This window comes from Oenanthe melanoleuca, chromosome 12 (assembly GCF_029582105.1).
Source record: "Oenanthe melanoleuca isolate GR-GAL-2019-014 chromosome 12, OMel1.0, whole genome shotgun sequence".
Lineage (NCBI taxonomy): Eukaryota > Metazoa > Chordata > Aves > Passeriformes > Muscicapidae > Oenanthe > Oenanthe melanoleuca.
In genome coordinates this window covers 18,969,186-18,994,220 of record NC_079346.1, presented here as the reverse complement: position 1 = coordinate 18,994,220, position 25,035 = coordinate 18,969,186, and the positions used below count along the sequence as shown (strand labels likewise).

Genomic DNA, 25,035 nt, shown 5'->3' with positions numbered 1-25,035 from the left:
AGGTGTTTGAAGATCCAGAGCATGTTTTTGGCTTTCCTGTAACCTGGACAGTAAATATTGTGCAGGTTGGCTGTGTTGGTATTCCATACACAGATTGAGGGGCAAATTGGGAGCCTTCAGGTCCTTCTTGCTGAAATGATGAATTTCTGGAGGGTAGAGACACGAGCAGGTCTCAGTCCCAGCCCAGCCGTGCCCTGCAGGAGCTCCAGGAACAGGGAACAGCCCCAGTGCTGAAAGGCAGCAGAGCCCCAGAGCTTCCTGTGTGTGTGACAGCAGAGCTGAGCTCTCCTGGGCAGGGCTGAGGCTGCTCAGCATCCCTGGGGCTCCTGTGCTCTGCTGGGCACTGCTGGGGCAGGCTGGGCAGGGCAGGGAGGGGAAGGGTGTTTCTGGCACCCAGGGCTTTGCAGGGAGGGATTCCATGGGCAGGCACTGTTTTTTAAAACTCTGGCCTGTGAATGGCAGTGCTGTGACAGCAGAAATGCATCCTCTGCAAGGACAGCCAGCATTCAGTGACATGGAGGCAGCTGCAAGTTCAAACCGTGCACTTGTGCTGTTGGTGTCCCAGTGACTGGACATCACTCCCTCCCCAGGGCTTGGGAGCTGAAAACCTTCAGAAGGAAATTCACATTTTCCAGGAGAGAATTTTTATTCAGGAAGGAAAGAATCGAGGCAAATTGGATCTTGCTTTTAGACTTCTCCCAGACAGAAGCCTCTGCATTTATTAGAGGCGACTCCTTCAGAAGCAGGAGCTTGAGATTTGGCAAAGCACAGGAGGTTGCCAGGCTGCTGTGCTGTGCCCACTGGAAAATTCACCTCCTGAAGGTGAGGAAAGAAGTCACCTCTGGAAGCATGAGAAGGGAGATGACAGGAAAAGAAACAACTTTGAAAAAAAAATAATTTGCTTTTCAGCAAGGCAAAACTGTATGTCTGTGCTTCTTGCAAGAAACAGCTTAGCTGGCTGCTTCCTCCAACAGCTGCATTCACCAAAGTGAAAAACCCTGCTGAAATTCAGTTTAACCCAGGCCCCTCATTCCTTTAAGTCTCTGAAAAATAATTCACAGACCTTGTACATGTGAGGACTGAGCAGCCTGGAGTTCAGGAAGTGTTTTGGGCACTTAGAAGTTTTCTGATGTGAGCACGTGTACCAAGGGGATGCTGTCCAGGGGGGTAAGTGCCTTTTCCAATGGGAATTGCTGATGTGGGAGCTGCCAGCCCCTGCTCAGCCTGGTGGCATTCAGAGGTCCAGGACTGGGATGTGGTTTGGAGGAGGGGGAGGAGAATTAAATCTGCTGCCTGTTATCATTTTGTCTGTTGTGATAGCTGGTAGATCTGGAGTTGCAATAAGAACTCCTTCGTATTTAATATCAGGCCTGAGGTGTCTGTGCTATAACCTTAAGAAAAATTAATTCTATGGACTCTGGATCAGATCCTTGATGAATGATCCTGAGTTTGTGAGCTTTGCTGGGTTTTGTTTTGCTCTACAAAAATATAAATAAATGTATTAAATCAGAACTACATCGTTTTTCCTCCTGAAATTATTTTTATAAACATTTGCTGATTGAAATGCACAGCACAGGCACCCACAGCACAGATGCTAATGTCTTCATTTTCCAGATGGAAAGACTGAGGGAGAGGAAAGGAGAGAATGGTTTGTTCAGCTGCAGGGGAAAGTTGATATTAGAGGCAGAGTTGGATTTGAGAAAGCTTCATTTCAGTTCTGTGTTCTCCCAGCAGCCTGGGAGCACTAGGCAGGATCAATTTCATAGGCTTGATCAATGAGATAAGAGAAATACATTTTTACAGGTGTGGTTCTGTGTGTGAATCTGCAGACAGGGCAAACATTTTCAGCTCTTTTAGGTACAAGCAGCTCTGGAGGTGAGCTCCAGGCAGTTCTGAGCTGACAGGATAACTGAGGTGGGTGCAATCACATGCTGCACATCACAGCACTGACTGCATCCTGCTCCTGGTGTGGTTAAAATCCAGGGGAGCACAGCTGCACCGCCCTGAACTCTCATGAACGAGCACAGCAGTCGAAAGAGAGGAAACAGCCAATATCTGCAGACACACAGGGAAAGGACACTCAGGAAAAGGATTTTTCCCAGTCCTCCCAGGTTTCTCAAGCATTAGTGCAGTGCTGAAGTTTGCTGTGCAGAGGCAGAAAGCAGCAGCAGCAGAGCTGTGATGGGATCACACGGAAGGACAAACCCCCAGGTTCAGAGGGGTGGGCTCTGAAGGTCTCCTTGGGCTCCAGGCAGATACTTCCACACTCATGTTGTAACTCCAACAGTATTTTCCTAAGATTTCAGCCAAGATTTGGATCAATTGAGACAGTCTTCAAGGCAGCAATGAGCAGAGGAGAAGGCAGGGATCAAAGAGTCTGGCTGAAGAAGTGTGAGTTTATTGTGTTACTCAGAGTGGGCAATGCAGGCTGTTGGTTCAGCTGTGTGCCCCTTCCACACAGAGAATATTCTTGGATTCAGTTCCAGAAGGGGGGGAAAAAATTGTATTTCCTTTTAGACACTGCTCTCTTTTTCCTTGTTTGATAGCTGCTGCCAAAGAGGGGTGGCCTCAGATGTGTTTCTTTCCAGCAAAGGAAAATATTTCCTGGTAACCAGACCTTACTAGTTGGATACTGTTTGAGGGACACTTTAGTATAACCATGATGCTTTGTATCTCTTGACTAACATGATGAATAGCCTGATGGAAAAATAACACACCATTCTGTAATCAGTAACAGAAAGTGATGAGGTGGGAAATGGGAAGGGCAGAGCAACACCCTGGTTTAGGTGTCTGAGCATAAGGTAAATATTTGTGTCCCAGAGAGGAGCTTATCTGGGCCATTATGCTCCTAAACTAGTGGCACACATGAATTTGTAAAGTATTGCTGGGGGATCAGTGATGGTAACATTAACCTGCTGATCCAAGTGTGGAAGGCTGGCTGCAAAGGAAACGAGCCAAAGAAAATAATTGCGGGGTTAGATTTCCCTCTGCTCTCCTTCCCTCCCTCCTTCCCTTCCTGTTTGTGTGTTGCTGTGAGCCCTGTTGTCATGGGACTCCTCTGTAGTGCCCCTTGTTTGTCACTTCATCCCATCCTGGACTTTGCCTCTTCCCAGTGTTCCTGCCTGGCTGCTTCCTTCATCTCCTCTCTCCATGCTTCAGGAGCCGTGGCTGTGCTGGCTCAGCACCATCCAGAGCCCCAGCTCAGCCTGCACAGCCCCTGAGGGCCCAGGAATGTGCCTTGTGGGGTGGCCCAGCATCCCAGGGGGGACGAGGAGGCTTTGGGGCAGGTGGTGCTGCAGGACCCCAGCCTGGAGCCAGCAATGCCAGCGGGATCCACTGCTGGGGGTGTGGAGCTCCTCAGGGTGGCTGTGCAGGACTGACCTGGCCGTGTTCAGCTTCCTCAGCAGCCCCTGTCAGCACAGGGCTCACATTCCAGAGTGCAGGATGGACAGGACACAGAAAGGCAGAGGACTTTGTTCCCTCACAAGTGCTGGCTCAGGCACTCTGCAGCCAAGGAGGGCTGGAATTCTGTATTTCCCCAGAAGTCCCAGTCCAGTTCTGACCAGCAGCAGTCCCTGACTGGATGCCTGGACCCCTCTGCCTCCAGCCTTCACAGAACCAGGATCTTTGGTTTTGCTCCTGTCCCCGTTCCTGTAGGGAAGGGAACAAAAGCCCAGCCCCAGCTGTCCAGCTCAGCCTTCACAGCCACTGTTTTCGTGAAAAGATAAGGAAAACCACAGAGGAGATTTATGTGCAAGTTCTGCTTGGCTCCAGAGCTCAGCCAGCAGTGGAAGTGAATGAGGGATCTGTCAGCTGCTGTAGGAGAATAGAAGTGTTTGTATGCAGAAGGAGCAAAACTCGAGCAATTGCTGAGCTCTCTGCATCCCGGTACAAGCTGTTTGTTACGGCAGTGTCAGGTCTGGGAGGGCTGGAATAAAGCAAATGCCGGGTGTGCATGTTTGCATATCAATAGCAGAAGTGTTTGCTGGCTTGCTTTGAGGCAGAACAGAACAGAGCTGGTGCTCGAGGTGGGGAGCAGCACCGGGGCTGAGACCCCTGAGCCTGCATTGCTGCTGTGTTTGCTGGGCAAGCTTTCTTCTCTGGCAAGCTCCAGATATTTGTCTGTACGCTCCAGCTTCCCTACAGCACTCTGGGTACGGTTACATCATCCTCTTGCATGTCCTTCTGTTCACAATACCTCATCTGAATCGCTCTGCCCGCTGAAAAAGGACTCCAGCACCCAGCAAAGCAGATCCAGCTGCTTCTGCCTGGACAGGATCCAGGATCTTATGGAACCAAACAGGACTTCTTCAAAGGAATCCAGCTTCTGCACCAAGCCAGCAAAGGAGGAGAATTATTTTGTTCATGTGGATTAGATTTTAATTGGATTGTGAGCCACCAGGTTTGTCCCTTTCTCCAGCCTCTCTTGGCACACTGGTGCCAGTGTTCCTGAGACTGTCATTGTGAACTGCTCTGGAAGCTTGGACAGCTTGGACTCTCGTGGCTCAGAGTACAAACTGCAGCTCACAGTGCAAGTGGAGATATGTAGGAAGTTGAGTTTTATTAATTTGTTTCAGTTTGAAAACTATTTGTCTGTAAATGGGAAAGCAGCATTCAAACCCAAGGTTTACACAATATTGAGATATATATATATATATTTCTGAAGGATATCCTTTGGTAGGCTCCAGTTTGGTATTAGAGTAGGGCAATCCATGATGAGATCACTCATTCATTTATTCTCTGAAGGAAAACTTGAGAACTGTGTACCTTGATTTATCATCATGGTGCTGCTCTGTCTCCCTTATCTGTTGCTCAGAATTCAATAGATAAAGCTGTATATAATGGTTACTGCCTGGATTGACTTATTTCTTGGCTGAACCAGAGAAGATTGGCTCTCTGCTAAATCCCACTTTCAGCTGATCTTTTAGAAAGCACAGAGCAGCCAGTGGTTGCCGCACAGATCATGGTAAGAACAGAAATCTTGCTCTGGGGAAAAGAAACTGTGTCTGCTCGAAGCCAAATGTGATTTTGGGCACAGACTGCATTCCTTTGTTTGCTTATGATCACAGTGGAATTGTGCCACGGAAGAGATTTCATTTCCAGTCTGATATTTCTGTATGAAGAAAGTGTGGGTGTTTGAACATTCTAGGAAAAGTGAGCCACCCTCGCAGGGTATGTTTACCCAATCTTCTAAAACATTCACTTCCTCTGACATTCTTATTTATCTTGGCACATAAACACTAAGTCAAGCTGTTTCCCCTTTCATGAGCTCAGTGTTCTTGAAGGAAGCTGATGTTCAGCCTTGCTAAAGAATTCCAGAACCCTTGAGAGGAGGACCTGGACAAGGAGATCGATGCCATCTTGCAAGAATGTCCTCCCAGATTTTCTGCTTCTCGGAGCAAACTAAACAAAATCTCAGCTCAGAAGGACCATGTGATGCCAGTGCTGCAGGTCTGATCCCATTCTGGATAATATGATTACAGCAGGTTTAAAGGTTAACCTGTGTGCTGTAAATATATCATCTTATTATATGAATTTTCTTAGCCTAAACCTGTCTAGAAAGGATGAAACAGCATTTCTTAAGCACTTCACAAGGCCTGTCATCACAGTGGAGGTTTCTTAGCAGTCTTTGAAAGCATTTGAATTACTGTATAATGATATTCTGTCATCTCTGAGCAAGGCTCACACTCTAAACACTTTTACACACAATAGAAATTAAAGTGGAATTGAGTAAATTCTGTCTCTCAGATTCACAGGCTTTGTAGTGATTGTCTGGGTGCTCTGGATTAAATTTAGACTCGTATCTAATACAGCTGGGTTACTTGGAGTAACTAATTGTAAAATGTGAAATAGTAGGTCAGATGTGGAAAATCAAATATTAATGCTTTCTGTACACTTTTTTAAAAGTCTGTGCATTATAGGCACGGGTTTGGCTTTATTCTTTTTCCATGCTTTAGAATTTTGAAAAAGGCAGGGGTTTTTATTGTAAATACATCTTTTATCAGGTGAAAAGAATACGCCGAGTAACGATTTTTTTCTAAAAATGTACAAATGCAGTAGGTATGGTGGTGTTGGGGTCACACCTGTCATTTTCATGATCTCAGTCGCTCTCAGTTCTCCAGCTGACCAGGAGGTTGCCCAGGAGCTGTTGGTCTGCTCTCTCCAGTGTTGCACCTGAGGAAAATTCATTGGGATCCCACCAGGAAATGGAGGCAAAAAAAACCCTTTGGCAGGGGGCAGTGATGAGGTTACTGAGGCACATCAGAGAAAATCCATATTTCAATATGTAGCTCCTGTGCAGGACCTCCGTGGAGATCCCAGTGAGATGCTCTCAAATTTATTTCCATCAATTCCTGGGTTGAAAGATGTTTGCTCCTCCCCAGGTTTGGGCTGTTACTTCACCTCCTTCACACCTTCTCTGACTTCAGACTTTCAGGATGGAGTTCAGCAGGGCTGATCCTTCCCTGAGGATGTTTCTTGGCTGGTTTTGGGTTTTGGTACCGGGGTGGTCTCAGGCAACCCCAGAGGGCAGCATGAGGGTGATGCTGCAGCTGCAGCATCCTCCTGGGTGGGTCAGGGTCCTGCTGTTTAGAACATTTCCTCAGTGCACACTTGTTTCTCACCCAGCAGTGTTGAGTGTGAGGGGTGGGAGATGCAATTTGAGGCAGCTGAAAGCAGAGCAGAAGACAAGGAGGTGTGTCTGAGGGGAGAAAGGTTCGTGCTTCTCAAGCCTAGGAAGATACAACCCTCATCTGTGGCTTTGCACCAAGAGCTGAGCAGCAGAGGGCAAACCCCAGGCTGGTGGGTGCTGAAAGGTGCTGCCCAAAGGTTTCTGTCTGCTCAGGGGGTGCAGAGAACCTCTCTGCTGGGACACACCTCTGGTACCTCCGTGGGAAAAGCTGGGAGAGGAGGAGGGACTTTGGGGGGCTTGGTCTGGAGCAGTGGGTCCCTCTAGAAATAATGGTCAAATAATGAGCTCATCAAAGTCCTTAAGCCATCAGACACAGCCTGCCAGGAAATGCAGGAGCTGCCATTCCCAAAGAAGGGGGATTTGCACTGGCTCTGTGATACTTTGTGGTTTGCACCTCCCAATCTATTTTGTGAGCAGCCTGACTATCAACAAAACCAGTGATGTTCTGAGGAGATGTTGTGGGCATCTCCCACCCTTATCTGGAGCTCTTAAATGTGCATATGTGATCTTTCACAGCTTCAGTTTGGTGTGTTTCAATTCCTGCAGTTCCTAGAGGAAAAACTGCCTGGCTGTTTTCATGCATCTGAACATGTAATGAGAGAGCTTGCCTTGCCTGATTGTAGTTGTCACAGCACTGTTTCACCAGCAATAGAGACACTAATTTGTGACTGTCCTGACAGCACAGAGCAGAGACTGCCTGGGATTGTAATGTAAAAGAAAGAAAAGCTTGTGGGCATGAAGTGGAATGAAAATACTTGAGACTTCATACCAAACTATTCAGGCCTTCCTGAGCATTTTGCTGGCTGTAGTCTGGTTCTGGCAGGTACTCTGTCTGCAAGTGTTCCAGAGAATCAGAACTAGTGGGAATGAATATTTTAATTGATCCCTTCAGTTGTGCAGAAATAACTAGATGGTCTCAGCTCCCTAAATAAGAATAGAAAAATGTGTGACCAAAGCTGGTCACACAGCAGTCGTGTTCCAAACGATTGGATCTCTGCAAAGAGCCTTCTTTCTTTAAATAGCCACCCTATTAGCTGAAGAATGGTAGAACAGCTCTGGAAGGCATTTCTGTGACACTAAATTATGCCTGTGCAGGATCTAGCTCCCTTCTCTGAGTCTGACCTTCATCTGCTGAGCTCTGACAGCCCAATGTGAGCCACCCTTGCTGAGCCTGGGTGAGGTCAGGCCTGGCCAGCTGAGATACTTTTATATAATGGCTTGTGTGGCACGGCCTTGGGTGCAGAAATAGCAGGGCTGTGTCCCTGCACACTGCTGGGATGGCTCCTGACGTGGGGCAGCTCAGCCTGCAGCTCTGGAACAAGGGCATGGTTTTATGGCTGTGGCCCCAGCTGTGTGAAGAAACCAGAAAAGCTGCCTGCTGCTGGGCAGGGGTATTAATTGGACAAATGTTTTTGTGTTCCACGCTGAAATAGCTCCGTGGTGCTCCTGCAAAGCCCAGCAGCCCCTGTCAACCAGCCCTGGTCAGCAGGGCCTCCAGGGGAATTCTACACCAGGGCACATCAGCTCACTTCATTTGCAGGGCTGACTCCCACTCTAAACAATTAATTTTAATTAATCTTAAATTGGTCTCTACCTCCCACCCCATGGCACAGCTGCCTTGTCAGCGTGGAGGAGCCACCAGGCAGTTTTCCTTCAGTGCAGGACCAGTTTTAGCTCTGCTGCAGATTCATGCCAAGGCTCTCTCTAAAAAACAATCCAGAAGGGTTTCTTTGTGTGAAAATACCTGTTTTGTTTGGCTGCCAGAGCACTGCACATTTATGCACCTTTAAATTTAGAGGGAGGAATTTTTGGTTAGGGTAACATATGTTTATTTCTTAATACAGAGATCTGAAGCATGACTTTACAAATGCAATTTTGATCCCCCTCAGTAAGGTTCCAGAAGCATCCTTAAAGGACTTGAAATGCATTTTTCTAATAACTGAAGCTCTCTTTCTATTCATTTTTATAGCCAAGGAAAAAAACCAAAACTGTTTAGCCAGAGTATGAGGAAATATATTTTCAATTTCATAAAATGCTCCAAACAACTGCTTCCTTTTATTTGCCAAAACAGGGTGGAGTAATGAGTGAGTTTTGTGGTTGAGATCACCATCACCAAGAGGGATGAGGTGCTGGCTTGGTGTGATGTAATCCTAATTTAATGTGCATAGTTTTAAAAAAAATTCTATAAATTTAGTTTAAATTGGAAGAGAACCCTCGGAGTATTTTTTCCTTGCAGCCTCAGCACACAGGTCCCTCGTTACCTTGTGCAAAGCATCTGCAATTAAAATTCCCTCCTGAGCAAGAGCATTTTTGTCCTTTCCTGGTTGCATCTGCAAGCTCTGAACCTCTCCCAGCCATCCTGATGATGAATACAAATCATTTCATGCTTTTATTTGTCAGTACATTAAAGGGCAGGAACAAGAGAGGGAGTTTAATTTGGAACATAATTGGTTCTTTTGTGGATCTGTGATAATTAAATGTGCCTACATGGACAGGCAGCCAAGACAACACCGTCCTCACCCGCTGAAAGCACAACTGTTGCTTTGCTTCAGAGCAAACTGTGAGTAAAATTTGAGGCAGGGCTCTTTTTAGTGGCAGCACAGAGAGATTCTCCCCTCTCAGCTCCCTTCAGCTGTGGCCTGCTGCTGACCCTGAGCTGTCATTTGCAATAGGACTGAAATGCCACCTTCCCTGTTTTTCCTGGAGCGAGCTGGCACTCCGTGACAGCTGGATGGGAAGTTGCCTGATGTGATTACTGTGAGGGGTAGTAGAGAATGGACATTCTGAGTGTCTGAGGAAATGCTGCTTTCTGAAAGCTTACATATTTGGTTGGCTTCTGGCCGCAGATTCTCCCCGTCAGCAAATCCCAGGAATGCCTTTGCCACACTCTGTTGCTTGGCCAGGATTAAACTCCAAGTGTCCAGCTGAAGCAGACTAATCCTCAGACTGTGCTGAATGAACTGTTGGTTGCATAACTAGTTCAGGGAGACTGCCTGGCTGGAGGAGCCCTGGAAGGTCCTTTCCAACTCTCCTGTGTCAAACACAGCCAGCCCCAAGCACCCTTGTGTCCCCTGGGAGTGACCCACAGAGGTTTGCTTTGGACCCTCAGAGCATCTTCCAGGCTGTGAGCCTGTCTGTGGGTCATGACAGCAGGGCAGAAAGGGGTCAAATCGTTTTTCCTGATTCCTGAAATTACTGCAGGCTCTTCTGGGAGGAGCCTGCATGACCTGGAGCTGTCCCACCTGGCCAGGATGTCCTGCTGAGCTGACAGAGCTGCTGCAGCATCGGGTGGGGAAGTGGCCACTGTCCCTCACAGAAACCTGGCTCAGGATTCACAGATTCACACAGAATCACAGAATTCTTAGCTGGGAGGGACCCCCAAGGGCCATTGAGTCCTTAAGTTAAGGGAATGGCCCATGCAGGGGTTGAACCCCCAGCTGGTGTAACCAGCATCCTGCTCTGACCAGCTGAGCTCTCCCCTGGCCCCTCCAAGGCAGAGTTAAATACCAACGTGTGTAGAGAAGAGAGGAGTCCAGGAAAGGCTTTCAAAACAGAGATGTGACCTTTTCTTCCCCTGCATCATGAATTGGCTCCCACGGAATTTATTTCGTGCAGGTGGGAGGGAGGGTCAGGGCAAAGAATAGGAGATATTTCAGTTTTACTGAAATTGGCTCCTCTGTGAATGGGTTGGCGTGTGGCAATGCCCATATCCAAAATCATCTCGTCCTCACTGTGCTGGGCTGTAAAAACAGGAGTACCTCCTAGACAGAGGATCATAAAGTAAACCTAATCTCACACTGGGGACTGGGCAGTTTTATTGTTCCTTCCAGAAAGCCAGATGAGACCTTGCTCAGTTTCTATTCCAGTGTATAAATGCTGCATAAATAAATTTGAGGCAAGGGTTTTTAAATGCACTTTTGCAGCTTGTTTTGAAGGTAATGGAAGCAGATTAACAATATAAAACTGCTGCAGAAATTGCTGCTTATTATCATCGGCTTGACCTGAAGATAAACACAACCTGGAGGTAACAACAGGCAGAGGGGCTGTGGGGAATTGATGCAGGTGAAGAGCTGTTGGGAGCTGGGAGATGTTTGTGTCTGTACACATGGGCTAAAGGAGAATATGTGAGCATAAGAACATTTCTCAGAATAGCCAAGCAGTCCCTGCAGTGTGTGATGTACAGCACATATTGTGGAGCTTGGTTAGCTCATAAATGATTTCTCTCTATTGTCATGCACAGGACAGAACTGTTTACAGTGTGCATTGCACCATTTTGGGCACCTGCTCAAGTGAAAATTAAGAAGTAAATGTTTTTGCTTTTGAATTCATTAAAGACCTTTCAGCTGTTGTAAGGACACTGCCTCACTGCTGCTCTCAAGTCAATTGTAGCATAATTTAAAACTGCTGTTGCATCCTAGCCTGCACTGCTGTCTCGTTGCCCTCCCTCTTAGGGCTTGAGAGGAAGTACATTCTGTAGAGATAAAAAAACCCAAGCATATTTTGTCTGTCTGCAAAATTACATGTACATGCTTAAAATCATGGGACTAAAGCGCTGGGTTTAAAAGCAATTTGATCAATAAAGGGTTATTTACTCTTAAAAGATTTAAGCATAGCACCATGGGTAATTCAGGGCCAAGAGGACTCTGTAATTCCAGCAGTTTCTAGACCCCACTATAGCATTTTGTGTTGTGGTGAAATGACTGGAGCCAAAGAGCTAACTGGATTCTGGGCATCCATCACCTCATAAATGCAGCCCCAATAATTACAATATTTGTTAGAACACCATATTTCAATTCTTCCGTTTGTGAACTAAGAAGTCAAAGCTGTCTTTTGGACCTGGAAAAAGACTGCAAGGCCTCTGGGGTGGTATTTTGTAATTAGCATGGTGCACCAGTGTTTAATGAGGGACAGAAGACATGAGGCTTTCCTTCCCTGGAACTCTTGGCCTGGAGCAAAGCACTAAAACTGCACATTTCTGCTGAGCTGCCCCTGTTGAATGTGCTGCTGGAGCCTCCCATCCCAGTCTGAGCAGGCAATTAAAGCCTGGGGAAGCTGGATAAAAAAATCAAGCATGGCACTGGTTGGGAAGGGATGGGTTTCCCCTGCTGTGGAAGGCAATTAGCTGTAAATTGTACTTAAAGAGTTTAATAGCACAATATGCAGCTCATCTCCCCTTTGCCTGGGTGTTTATACCTGAGAAATAGGTTTCGATGTTGTTTATTTACTGGTCTGGAAAATACCTTCATCAACAAATTCTCTTCAGAGAATGGTATGACAGTTGGGTGATGTGCCAAATCAGCAGGTATTTACTGCTGATGCTGCAGGAGTTGGCCTAGGCAGAATGGCAGGATGATTACATGGAAGAATTTTCTCTTTCCTTCCCATTTCATATTGAATGCTTTGCTTTTTGTGGTGCTTTCTCTGTGTCACAGCCTGTGGGGACTCTTTTCTTTTACACTGTTGTTTCCTAACTTCTATGTTAAGTGACAGATGCAAGGGAATAAAATCATCCCCACACCTCATGCTAGTGCAAGTGAAGAAATAAATTAAATAAATAGCCCATTTTGAAGTGATTGCAAAGGCCTTCCATTATCCCTTTGCAATGCTGGAAGTATTCTTCATAAGGAGTTTAGATTTTAGTAGTTTATGGCATAACTTCCCATTTGGCATTTAAAATGTTGACTTTGAGTGCCCACTGACCTGGAGGAAGGAGATACTGAATTAATAAAACTAATATTATCATTTGAGCTTCCACTTTCCAGGTTGCTGCCAATACCAAGCAGATTTTTTAGGACCTAAAAGTCATACATTGAACTGAGACTAGAAGGGGGAGCAGGAAAGACTTGGAATCACCTCTGATCACTACTGGCTTGTCCTGCTATTTTAACACTTTGTACATCAGAATATTTCTAATATAGCTCATGACTTGCATGAAGATGAAAATGTTATTCCTATTCCCTTAGAATTAAACATTTACAGCTGCAAATGGTGTCTTCTGCATTTGTAAATTTTGTCTTGTTAATATTTATAAATCCTTCAACAAAACAGACTCTCACATAAGGCATTAATATAGGTTTTATATTTCCTTACCAACTGCCTTAAAATAGGGAGTACAAAATCCGAGTTAGAACATGCAATAAAAAAAACCCATTAGCTTTTACTACACTCAGAAGGAACAAAATAATTACAATGTCATGTATTTATTAATCTTCTGAAATTCATTCTTTTCCTTCTGTTGTTTGGAAAATATGAACAAAACAGTGCAGTGGTTCTGACCCTCATCAGTTGGGATTCCCAGCTGGTGGCTGATAACAGCCACTGCACTTCCAGTGGAACTATGAAAGTCTTTAAAGTGTTGGACATTGCTGAATGCGTTCACTGTGGGGTTTTGTCTCATTTTCCAGTGTTTCTGCTTTGCTTCAGCAGGATCACACCTGTCTCATTATTCATCTGTTTATCAAGAGCAACTCTGAAGCAAACCATATTGGAAAAAAACAACTGAATAATGCTGCTAATAATGATCTTCTTGGGGTCTCATGCCCTAAAAATCTTGTTTATCCTTATGTATATATTCATACAACCAGAATACTCTCTCCATCTCAGGGTAAGGCAAAGTCCCTACAGATGTTGAAACCTTTTGTTCAGGGAAGGCTTTGAGAAAGCTGCTGTGTGTTTCCCCACACTGCAGCAGGATGATTTCAATTTGTCTGTGAACACGAAGGGTCCTCATTTCATCGTTGTGGCAGTGACTGCACCGTGCTCTCTTGCCAGCAGGAGGAAGTTCTATCGAGCTGCATCTGAGAGATTTGGGGAGAAACATTTCCCAAAGAAAATATTGATAGATTTTTAATTTTCTAAACCAGCACAATGTCAGCAAAATGTGTGGTGTCACCTGATCTTCAATTCTCCCAGGTGGGAAAATGACAGCTTCATCACGAGACCCTTCAAAGTCCAACAGTGCCAAACTGGCATCAGGAAAGATCTGGCTCTTTGTGCAGACTGACCTAAATGCTCTTCAGCAGTGTCAGGTGAAATAATAACCAGTCTGCTTGGCTGCAGGATTTTAATGCAAGGTGCCATGTTTACATGAACAGAAAGCAGCAGAGACAGACGTGCCTCTTGAAGCTAAATTGTTTCCTCTTTCATCAAGCAAAGGTGGTTAAGTTTTATCTCTTATGTTCTTATAGGAGCTGGGTATAAATACTGAGCTATTTCAGTAGAGTCTTTGTTCCAGCAGCTGTCTCAAACCTCTCAGGTTATTCTGCTTACTGTCAGCTCTGTGGTGGTTTTATCCTGCATGAGGAATTATGGCACTGTGTTGCTTGGTTCAGCCTGAAAGGTCACTTGGAGTATTTATACTGCAGCCTTTCCATGCTGCAAACCAAAATTGTACATCCTGTTGAGTCTTTTCTTGAAAATCATAATCTTTATCTGTTTTAGTATAATTAATTGGAAAATCCATATTCTTTTGTACCATTTAAATAGAATCAGATGAAGAGATTGTTTCCCTCAGCAAACTTCCACTAATTTTTGAGATAGTTGTCTACTTACAGAGCTCTAGATTTACAGCTTTTTAGGAACAGTTCCCAAGAGCTGCACACAGTTTTGGGTTTTATACCTGATGGATGTTATACTTCAGCCATAAATATAGCAATAATGGTAAGGATCATCCTCTCCCATTCCCAAGGCAGGCAATGGGAACTGTGGCAGCTGCTGAGCTCCCTTGGAGCTGATGTGCCTGTTGTTTGAGCCCATGGAATATTAGTGTTGTTTTCAAACTGGCTGCAGTAGCTGGGCTTTGAGCACAACAAATTAAATGGATCAGGTTTATATAACTGCTGTGTTGACAGCACAGCAGAGAGAGTCTGGGTTGCTTGGTTCTAATAAATCCACTGAGGTCCAAAAAAAGAGACAGTGGTGCAGAGAAGAAAAACTTTCAAAACATGTATAATGCACCAACTAGCAGTGTATGCTTAAAGTAAAAATTACATCCTAAGTTCTTTTACCAGAGCATCCAGGAAGACTTAATTCCAGCCTCATGCGCATTTTTGTCTGGCCTCTTGATGCGAGGATGTCTGACCACACTTCATAGGGGTGAGCCAAGAGGAGATGCTTTTTGTGCCTTTGTCTTTCACCCAGAGGGAAACATTCTAATGGCTTTGGTAAATGGATTAAATTGTGTTTTGAATGGTGCAGACTTGGAACATTCAGTATGTTTCCGGGTGCTTCCCTCGCAGAGCCTGACTTGCTCCAGGCGTTTGTTCCCCATCTGGGATTTTGCCAAACTGCTCTCCTCTAGCAGAGCTGTTCAGAGCCCTGCCTGTGGTTACCAGACATCCAGACAGCCTGGTTAGCTGCTTTTTAGCTCCAAATTCTGCTGCTTCTCCCCTCATGCAAAGTCAGATCATCTCTGCTTCCTTCACAAGCACAGAGGGAACTATCACCTCCGAGGGAGATGCTGTTCTGCCAGCTCCAGCTGTACATGTGAGTCAGCATGTTCTGGGAGCATAAATGCAAGGATATCTTCTCCAAAATAAACCTCCCTGAATTTTTTTGAAAGCTTCTTGCCTCCCTTTTGCTGTTCATATCTCCTACTAGTAGATGAGCTCATGTAATGCTCTCCGTGTAGCTGGAGTGTGTGAGGACATGTGGAGCTCTCTGAGAACAGAGCTGAGATTTATAAGGAAAACTTTATTCTGGGTGGAGAAAATCAGGCATGCAGTTGGAATTAGTCTGAGTAAAGAATGAATCCCTGAGATTTTTCTGTGGTGATTTTCTTAGTATGATAACATTCATCACAGACAAGAAGTTATTTTTATTTGACACTTTTCAGAAGTGTCTGGGCTTTATGGGGTTTAAAATAATTAATCCTCCATTTTTAGAAGTGACATAATTGAAGGGTGTATGTGCCATCCCTGTAATGGAGGGATTTTCAGCAGATTTCTGCTCTTAAGTGTATCTTTGATCCTGCATGGAATATTGTTGCAGTGAGTGCCTGTGGGGTTTGAATTCAGCATGCTTCATGTTGAATGTTTGGGGTTCTTTTTCACTCTACTTATATTTCTTTGCTATGTAGGGAGGGTGAATCCAGGTCTGTGGACAGGCAGGTTTTTGTCAGAGCTCTCAAGGTTGTATTTTAGGGGAGGTGTAGATGAAGGTCAGCCTTGAACATTGTCACAGCATTGAAGCATCACCTTTCCTTGTTGTTAATGGTTCTTCTTCCTTTCAACAATCCTAAACTGGAACTTGCTCCCATAACACAGAGAACTGTGCTGCTGCTCTGGTGTGTGTCAGTGTGAGTGCTTTCTTCTGACCAAACCAAACCCCAAATCCCAGCTCTCAGCTCTGTGCATTGAAGGATAATGGCAGGAACCTTAAACTCCTCCTCTCTTGGGAACACCTCCATTGGTGCCACTGGCAGTATCCATTCCAGGAAAAAAAACCAGAGTTTTGGATTGTCTGTTAGGTGATCTTTCCACATTATTCAAATTGTAGTTGTTTGCTGGGAATTTCAAACAGAATCCATTGGAAATAACTCCAGTTTGGATTGTTTGGCTGTTTCATCCCTTCTGGGTTATGGGGGAGATTTTGGGACAGTAGAAAAAGGGATGCTTTGAGTATTTCTCCATTGGTGAAAGCTGTTTTGATGACTAAAACACCCCATACCACAACAAATGCCTTCCTCTATCAATACCTTCATCCCCAATAGGTAGAGTATGCTGTAAGTAGATACTTAATATAAAATGAATGTAAGAAACGATCACTAAAGAACTTCAGGTCAGGCTCTGCTGGCTTTATAAGCAAGCTGAAAGCAAAATGAATTATTTCTGTTGAGCACAGGCAGTTGCTTTGTCTAGGCTGTGTGGAAAGAGAACCATGTAAATAAAGGTGCATCTTTGCTTCCAGTTTTAAGTTACTTGTTGAAACTCATTGTGGTGGATAACAAAAGCCTGTGGAGTGATGTGTGAGAGAAGCTCCTGGAATGGCTGTAGAGCAAGCAGCTGATACAGTTTTGATGCGCTTCACTGCTTGGGCCATCATTTTAGTAAATTTTGTGCTCATTTTGTGTCCTGTAAAAACTAGAGGAATTTGTGTTGTCAGTTGACAGTATCAAATACAGAGTTGCAAGATTGGAAGTTCTTAATTTCTCTGATTGTGGTGGTATTTTTGGTAGGAAGAAAAATAATGGTAAATCAAGTATGCCTGAACTTCTTGAGATTAATTTTTAAACTGATTGAGCAATGCTTCACATTTCAATTACTTTGCAATTCATAATTTAAACGAAAGATGGCATAATATCCAAGCTGGTGATCCAATCAAGGAGATGGAACAGGTTTCCAACACTTCTTGTTGAGCTGCGGTTATCTTCATTTTGCTTCTGTCTCTAGCAAGTCAGAATTCTTTTTCTAGAATTAAACACTGGGGTTTTTAGTTGATAACTAAACATGGAAGTGCTTGTCCTCCACTTTTTCCTTCATTGCAATGGGGTTGCAAAGCTCAGTGAGGTGGTTTTATGCTACAGCTTCAGGCCCAAAGCAATGCTCATGGTGAATGTGATGGGGGTATGATACTGTAAAGTATTCTCTGTGGCCCTCTGGGACTGCAAATGCATCTCAGGGACCTGCTCCCTGGGCATCACATTTGGGTGATGTCCTCTGACACTGCTGGAGAATTTGTAGGGCAGAATTAGAAGACAGAAATTTATCCTCGTGGTTGTTCAAGAAATAAATACCTGCAGAATCTGAGAAGGGCTTTGGTGACCAGGTGTAAGGTTGTGCCACCTCCTTGGTTTCCCCTGCTGTGGTCTCTTATCCATAGCCAAGTTTGCACCTTAAGCTTAGCTTAACTTTGGTTTGGGGTATAAGTTCAGGTCCACAGGCCATAAAACGTTGTTCATAGTAGAACCCCCTGAGGGGGATGGCTCCTCCTCTCTGAAACAGCCTGTTCCACCTTTGGCTGTGCTGTCAGCCCCTGGCAGGCTCGTGAGCATGGGAAGCTTTCTGCTGTGGGTTCCATAGAACAACCCTAACTGGAACTGCATCCCTCCTCTCCATCATCCTCTGCCCGTGGTGACTGGTACCAGGAACTGGCTGTGCTCTGCCCCCAGTCAGTCACCCTTCTGCAATCCCATCAACAAAATCAAGTGTTTCTTGTAATTCAGTTTTCTGGCTTCTCGGCAAACAGGGCTTTGAGCACACCAGGATAAATTCTACCCTAGAAAAGGAGGAAATCTCTCTGGTCAGATAACGTGAAATACAAATTGATTAAATTGCCAGTGCTCTTGCAGTCCTGTGTGTGTTGAAGAGTATGAGGAGGAGAGATTGGAGTCCCTTTGAGTCCAGAGTATGTTTCCTGCACATCGATGAAGATAAGTAACATCAATAGAAACTGATTCACTGAGTAATCTTTGGTGTATGCCAAAGATCATCCATTTACAATGCATTCTTTGTCTCTTTATTGCCTCGGGGTAGTTTTATTTGCCAAGATACAAACTGTGAGCTTGTAGCATGGGCACCTAGACTGGGGGGTGGGGAGAGGAAAGAACATGTTAAAGCAAATGAATTCACATTTCAAATTACTTTCCATTCCTAATCTCCAAATTGGTTAGCAGCTTTTCCTAGGACACCTGGGGTGGTTCTAGTTGTAAATTAACTGTTTGCATTTGAAAGGATACCTACCCTTAATTGTACAGTGTAATTAATTAACATAATGGATTTTAATTTTCTTTTTGTCTAAGATTCAGATGAAACAATTGGTTAAATGTTTTCTGTTACATGACAAAAGGTCAATCAAAAGTTAAAAGTGAATTTTCATTTCAGTACTATAGTTTATTGCAAAATAATGTTTCTGTTTAAGGTGTGAGAAATGTGATTTCTTTTTCCATTTTTGCCTTTTGAAGGCAGTGATTTAAAATATGTTTTGGTTTATATGTAGGTACAAAACCCCACAACTTGTGGGGCAGATGGTGGTGGTAGTGTGTGGAAATACCCCTTCAGAGGAGGTAAAAGGAGGGTGGGTCAGGCTGCTCCGTCTGTGTGGCACACAGTAAAACCATTCTGCTGTCCCCTTAAGACAAGAGGGACCTTTTGCTTTTTTATCCGGGTTCAAAACAAGGACTGCAATAAGTAACAATTTTAAAAGATGAAAATTCAGCACCCTGATATCTTTAGTCAGTATGCAGTTGTGCCAAAGTATAAGACTCATTATAAAATTTAGGAGTTACGCATTTCCAAAAGGAAACAAAATATATCCTGTTCATCTGTGAACAAAAATCTGCTGTGCATACTTATGTGCAAATTTCCTCTCTTGGTGTTTTGCTAATGGTGCCTAGGAGAGATTTAAGGCAAATCCGGGTGTTTCCCACAGATTTAACCCTGGGGACACACATTTTTTCTTCCATTTAACATGTTGGCAGGTGTCTGCACCAAATAGTTGGAAAGAGGGGTTTTCCTGCTCCTTTTTCCCCTTGCCACACTGTGTAGGCCAGAGTGATAGAGAAGGCAATGTGAAGGTGTCACGTGTGCATCTCTGTGCTCTGGACTGGCACACTCAGCACAGCTGGTGCCAAACAACAAATCCCTGTCTCCTTAGCTTGGATTGATCACTCTGTAGTAATAAGTGCCCTGCCTCTCAGTCCCTGATGCACTGCATGTAAAATGCAGCAGTGCCATTTAGATTTGGTATTTTCTGATCACCTCTTCCCTCTGGTTTAACAGTGGATGGAAAGATAACACAATGTTATCCTACCCTTTTACACCTCACCTCTTTTTCAAAGTTTAGAGGTATGGACAGTCAAAGTATTTTCAGGTTATGATTGGGATTGGGAGCTGGCTGGAGCAGTCAGTGGGACAGTGAGCATGCATTGGTGCTCTGTCTCAGCCCAGTGGGCCCTCCCAGAGCTCAGGCAGGATGGGTAGAGGTGCCCTATCTCCCTGTGAAAGCAGCCTGAGCTGCCCAGCCTTTTTATGAGAGTTCAGCACGTTCCATAGAGAGGGAATTGGAACTTACTGTGCTTCCAGTAAGGAAGCAGGAACAAAAATACTCCTTTTTTTATGCTCTTCATTCCACCAACACATGTTGGTGTGGATGTTTCTCCAAGGTGTGTTGTTCTTGCTTCCACTTTTTTGTTTACACCATTAAAGTTTCTATTCCCTATAAAGATTACCATGAAAGAGGTCGGCATTTATTGTTACTTTCAGCTAGGTTTGAGTTTTTATAGTTCTTGAGTGTGGTCCATGGACCAAAGTCAGTGAGTGGAGGCTGAGCTCTGTTAGAACAGTGGTGTCACACACACACAGCTGCTCCTTGCTCTGTGTCTGTAGAGGGTAACCTTAGCCCAGAACTCCTTTTGCTGCATGATCACTGCAGGGGAATGTGGCTTTGTTGGTTTGGATTTCCATGGTGACCATCCTTTGCACTCTACAGAAAGCTTCAGCAGAAGGCCTCTGCTGCATTGTGTGCAAAGGGACACTGGTAGTGGCACAGTCTCCTGCAGGATCAGCTGAAGGATGTGCAATGCCAAAAGGGAGTGTCTATAGATATTCCTGCATTTTAATCAAGTTTTCTATCTGAGTACTACAGTGCCTCTCAATGCTGATGGATTTGATAAAATGGGAGGGTAGATAAATATTTTTCTGGATTTAAAAGTAATTGCAGTGCACAGCAGAAACCATGAAAATATTTTCATGAAATGCCTTTAAATCTAACTTTTTTAGGTAACTAATAAGACCTCCTTACAACATTCTTCTTTCCTATGTGTTTAAATATGCAGTTAGTGAAAAAGTGATTTCTTTACCTTAAAATTGGATTTTGGTATTTTTAAAATTATTATTTATACATGGGAATTGCAGTGATGCTTGTCATTTTACTGACTGCTTAAGCTTGGTGGTTGCTATCAAAATAAACAACTGTAACACAGTCTGAGCTTCAAGCAGAAAAATTCCTTGGTTTCAAATGGTGCTTGCAGAAAGGCACTCATGGAAAATATGTCCTTCTGCATGGCACGCACTGCACACGTGATCTCTGAGAGCAGCACATTATCCTGAGCCAGATGTCACAAATGCTGCTGGAGAGACAGTTCTGTCCAGGATCTAAAGTAGCAACATTCCAGTATCTACTCTTATGCTAAATAGTTATTATGTTCCCAAGCTTTCAGCCATTATCTGTGGGGCTTGTAATTCTTTTCACATAAGTGTTCAAAAAAACACAATTCTGTATTTTTTAGAAGTAGAAAATATTAGTAGAAAAATGTTTAAATGAGTAATGTGTCTTTCTACTTGATTTTAGTGTGCACACTGAAGCTCACTCATCTCAGCAAATGTATGGATTGTTCAAATAGGGGAAAAAAAAAACTAAAACATTAAACATCAAGTAAATATAATTGTGCTTTTCTTGGGGATGGAGAGCTTTTGTGATGTTGATGACATGAGACATAACTAAGCATTGTTAATCTCGGCTGCCATTAATCCCAAAGAAATGTTTTTGCAGAAATTACATTATTACTGCCATGAAAGAAAGCAGGAAAAAAGGAAATTCTGAGGAACCTTCTGGAATGGAATATTTTTAAATGATGAATTGGGTTCAGTTGGTTTACACAGGGTGTTCATGAGCATTAACCCAATGCGTATTAGCCACCTGCATTATTTGTACCATCTCAATGTGTTTTTTCTGTCCAAATTCATTGCAAGATATTTTGTTCAGTAACAATTAATTTTTCAGTCTTTTATTATTGCTAAGTAACAGTCTGGAAGGGGGTGTCAGCTTTCCCTCTGTGAGGTCTGCTGGTTTAGAGCATCAGGATATGCTCCTTACAACCCCAGTTTCTCCATCCTGACCCCCACAGGCTCAGTGCCCACCACCCTTGCTCAGCAGTAGCATCAAACACACAGCCACAGGAACCCAGTGACCTGGTGCTGCAAATGTTTAGGTGTGTCCTGGGCTGTGGCAACTCTGGATTCCACAGAGAAGGTGCCACTCCACGTGAGGAGAATAAAGGAGCCACCCTTGCATTTCACTCGGAAAGGACAGAGGAGTTTTATACATATAATGGTATCAGCAGAGTTATGATTGCAGTCACCTTATGTTCCTGGTACAGAGTCCTGTCTTTATTGCCCCACGAATTCAGATTAGAGATTTCCCTTTCCCTTTCACTCCATCAACGATTTGTCGTGAAGAGAGTGGCTTTCTAAGGGGGTTCTCTGGCTCCTGGTCAGCCTCTGTACTGCCTTTGGGGGCTTTCCAAGTTTCTAGCATCCTTCTATTCATGGATTTATGAAAAGGAAATGTTTCCTCTTGAAGAACGACCACTCAGTGCTGACTGACCTTTCTTGCAGCTTCTGTTTCTCAGGTATCGTTTCACTGCTGGGGTGAGTGGCAGCAACAGTGACAACTGCAGAAAGGGGCCTCTGCTAAATTATTTTCAAAGGGAGGCATTTGGTATTTGCACAAAAAAAAAAAAAAATCTGTGTGCCTGTGAATCTGTTAAGAGAAATTTTAAATCTCTTGATAGTGTTATAATGAAATATAGTTATCTAGTGACTGATTAATTTTGTGGAAAACGAAAACTGTGCCTTGCTGTGAGCTGCACTATGGGGAGCAGAGGCAAGGCCAGAGGATGAACACATCAGCTCAGAAGTGGCGTGAGCAGCATTTCAGAGCTGTCAGAGACAAACCTAAATTGTGTTCAAAAAAGCTCTGCCTAATATTAGTTTCCCCAGCGTTGTTGCTGTGGATGTAAATAGTCAGGCAGTGTTACAGTACACCACTAATACAGTTCACAATAGCTCCTAGCACAAGTGAGGGTTTGTAGGATCAGCTACTGACTCTGAGGGACAAAACCAGGTCAGAGTAGTGACAGCAGGGAATTTTCAGTCAGGAATCCTGGCTCTGGTCTGATGGTTTGACTGCAGTCTAAGCCTCTTTAGGCATTGTTTTTCTCAGCACTGAGATTTTGTCTATGTGCTTCATAACTTGCTGGGGTTTGCAGGGTTGCCTGGTTTGCATGCTCCAGCCTTGGCAAATCAGTGTATCCTAGCATTTTGAAACCTTGTTATCATGTGGAATTCCCTTTTTTGTTCCAAAATTGCTGCTCTTATCCAAATCTTCTAGCCAGGGTATGGAGAGACTGCCAGAGAGCCTTTCTTTGGCAAGGTTTCTTTTGAGGGCCAACACCACACACTGATCTTTCCTCCCTCTGTAGAGCGTGGCATCTTGTTTTGTGGGAGGGGATAAAGCAGCAGAACACATAGATAGATCTGTTTCACTTTTAGTTCTCCCACTGATCTGCAAGGCTACTGAGAGATTTTCCTCTGCTATGGTTTGTAATCTTTATGCTTCAGTATTCCCATCATTCACACAGCAATAATCTTGTTTAGGTTTTGTAAAGGTGAGGGGCTTGGCGATAGATAGGTAAAAAGTACCACTTTGGGTCTCCAAACCCCTGAAATCAGTGAAGATTTTCTTGCCTTAAATAGACTTTGGATTTATTTGGAGAGCAAAAAAGACTACAAAGATTCATTGTTGTGTCTACTCCATAGCAACTGACAACATAAAGCCTTTTCCCAGATGTGTTTGTTTAAAGGCTTTATAAGTTCAGTTTTAAAAATGAACTGAAGTTATAGTTATTGTTTTTATGCTGATTTTTGTGTACTGGCATTTAAAAATGAAATAATCTAGAACAGAGCCACGGAAAATGCAGAAATGTGTATGAGAGAAAATAAATCCACTTTGGGGGGGACACAAAACTGGGATGAGTACAGGAGCATGTTAGCTTTTGAAGAATTCCCTGGCATACTTGAGAATTCCCATGCAATTCCAGGTCATGTGGGAACATTATGATACTTTGTATGGTTAGAGGATCCATTACTGTTCACTGATAATTCTTGCTGTGCACCAGAAGAGAATAATGTGAAGGAGGATTTTGCTGTACATCCTTGAAACTGATCTATCCCAATCTTTTTTACTGAATATTTGATTTACATTAGGTGTACAGGTAAGCATGGGTGGAGGGAGAGCACGAGAAACAGATTTCACCATGGGAGGCAAGAAGTGGAGGATCCACATGGCTTAGCATATTTTTTTCATTAATATCCCCCCCAAATCCCACTGTGAGAAGAATAACAGGTATTTTGACCTGGAGATGCAATTTATTGTACAATGCTGCATGGCTGTATTTATACTCTGCAGGAAGAAAATTACTCCCTAGCAGTTTTTTTTGCCTGTGTAACCCTTTGCTTTTATTCAAGGAAAATGCAGGACAAATACTTATTTTTCAGCCTTTTCAGATCTTGGAATAATGGTGTATTAAATGTGATTAAGTTGGGAATTACCCTTTAAGCAGGGTCATAATTACTGTAGATTTAGATGGTATATTCTACAAATTGCTGCGTGCTCATAATTACAAATTGAGTTTGTTGCACTCTGGGGGTTTATAAACTTTGTTTTAGCCATTAACACATTAAATAGCAGTGATTTATGTAAATTACTGGATAAACCAAAATTTCAGTGTTGCGTTTAATCTAAGGTTTAATTATATTTCTGTATTAGAAATAAAACAGGGTTAGCTTTAGCAGGGAGGGTTGAATGGTCTGAGGGAGTCTTTCACTGCTTGATATTGTTGTAGTTTGAAAGTGCTGTTTGTTGGGCAACTGGCTGGAAACGGCAGTGGTCCAAAGTGAATGAAGCAGCAGCTGCAGTGAGTGAGCTGCTTGTCACAATAAGCTCTTCCTGTGGTCAGCCAACCCACTCACTTCACAATTATTTCCCTCAAACTTCTGGGCTGGTCTGGAGAGTGTAAAATCATGCTTTAAAATCTTTGTTTACTTCCTCTTCAGAGAGATTTCCCAGTTCCTTCATTTTTGCTTAAGTCAAGTTGATCTAGCAGAGCAAAGATCACTTTGTGTTGTGCTGTTAGTTGTGCTCCAGCAAATTCCCAGGAATAAGGATAGCAGGACATGAAAAGTTACTTTTTTGCTTCCTTACACTGCTCTTCATATTTATATTATATCTTAGTGGCAACTCTAATGCTAGTTAGGTGTCAAAATAGCAGCACGAGGACAACAGAGAATATATATCCTACTGGTTCTGCCAAAGCTTCCTATGCAAAGTGCAGATCAATAAATGTTGTAGAAGCCAATGTTTGGCTCTTTGTTGGCAGAAGACCTCTCCTGCCCCTGTCTTCTGGGGCCTGAAACTTCAGCTCTGTGTTCAGCACCTCTGCCATCAGGATGGCAAAGAAACTTAACTGCTTGCCACCAAGAATTGTCCTAAGAAGTCACAGACTTAGAGATCTCTGCTAAATCACCACCTGAGATAGGGTGGATTGTGCAGTGTGGATTACAGTTACT

General features: G+C 43.8%; 1 protein-coding gene across 6 annotated transcripts in view; it reads left to right on the top strand.

Moving 5' to 3' along the window:
* The window catches only part of IQSEC1 (IQ motif and Sec7 domain ArfGEF 1), a 272,134-nt gene that overhangs the window by 188,277 nt on the left and 58,822 nt on the right, over window positions 1-25,035 (top strand). The window contains exon 1 of one of the 6 annotated variants that reach the window (XM_056501279.1): window positions 21,908-22,037. The exons of the other annotated variants lie outside the window; for them this stretch is intronic. The gene's annotated coding sequence lies outside the window, so the exon portion shown is untranslated. Of the gene's footprint in view, window positions 1-21,907; window positions 22,038-25,035 lie in introns of those variants that run through there. 6 annotated transcript variants of the gene reach the window in all.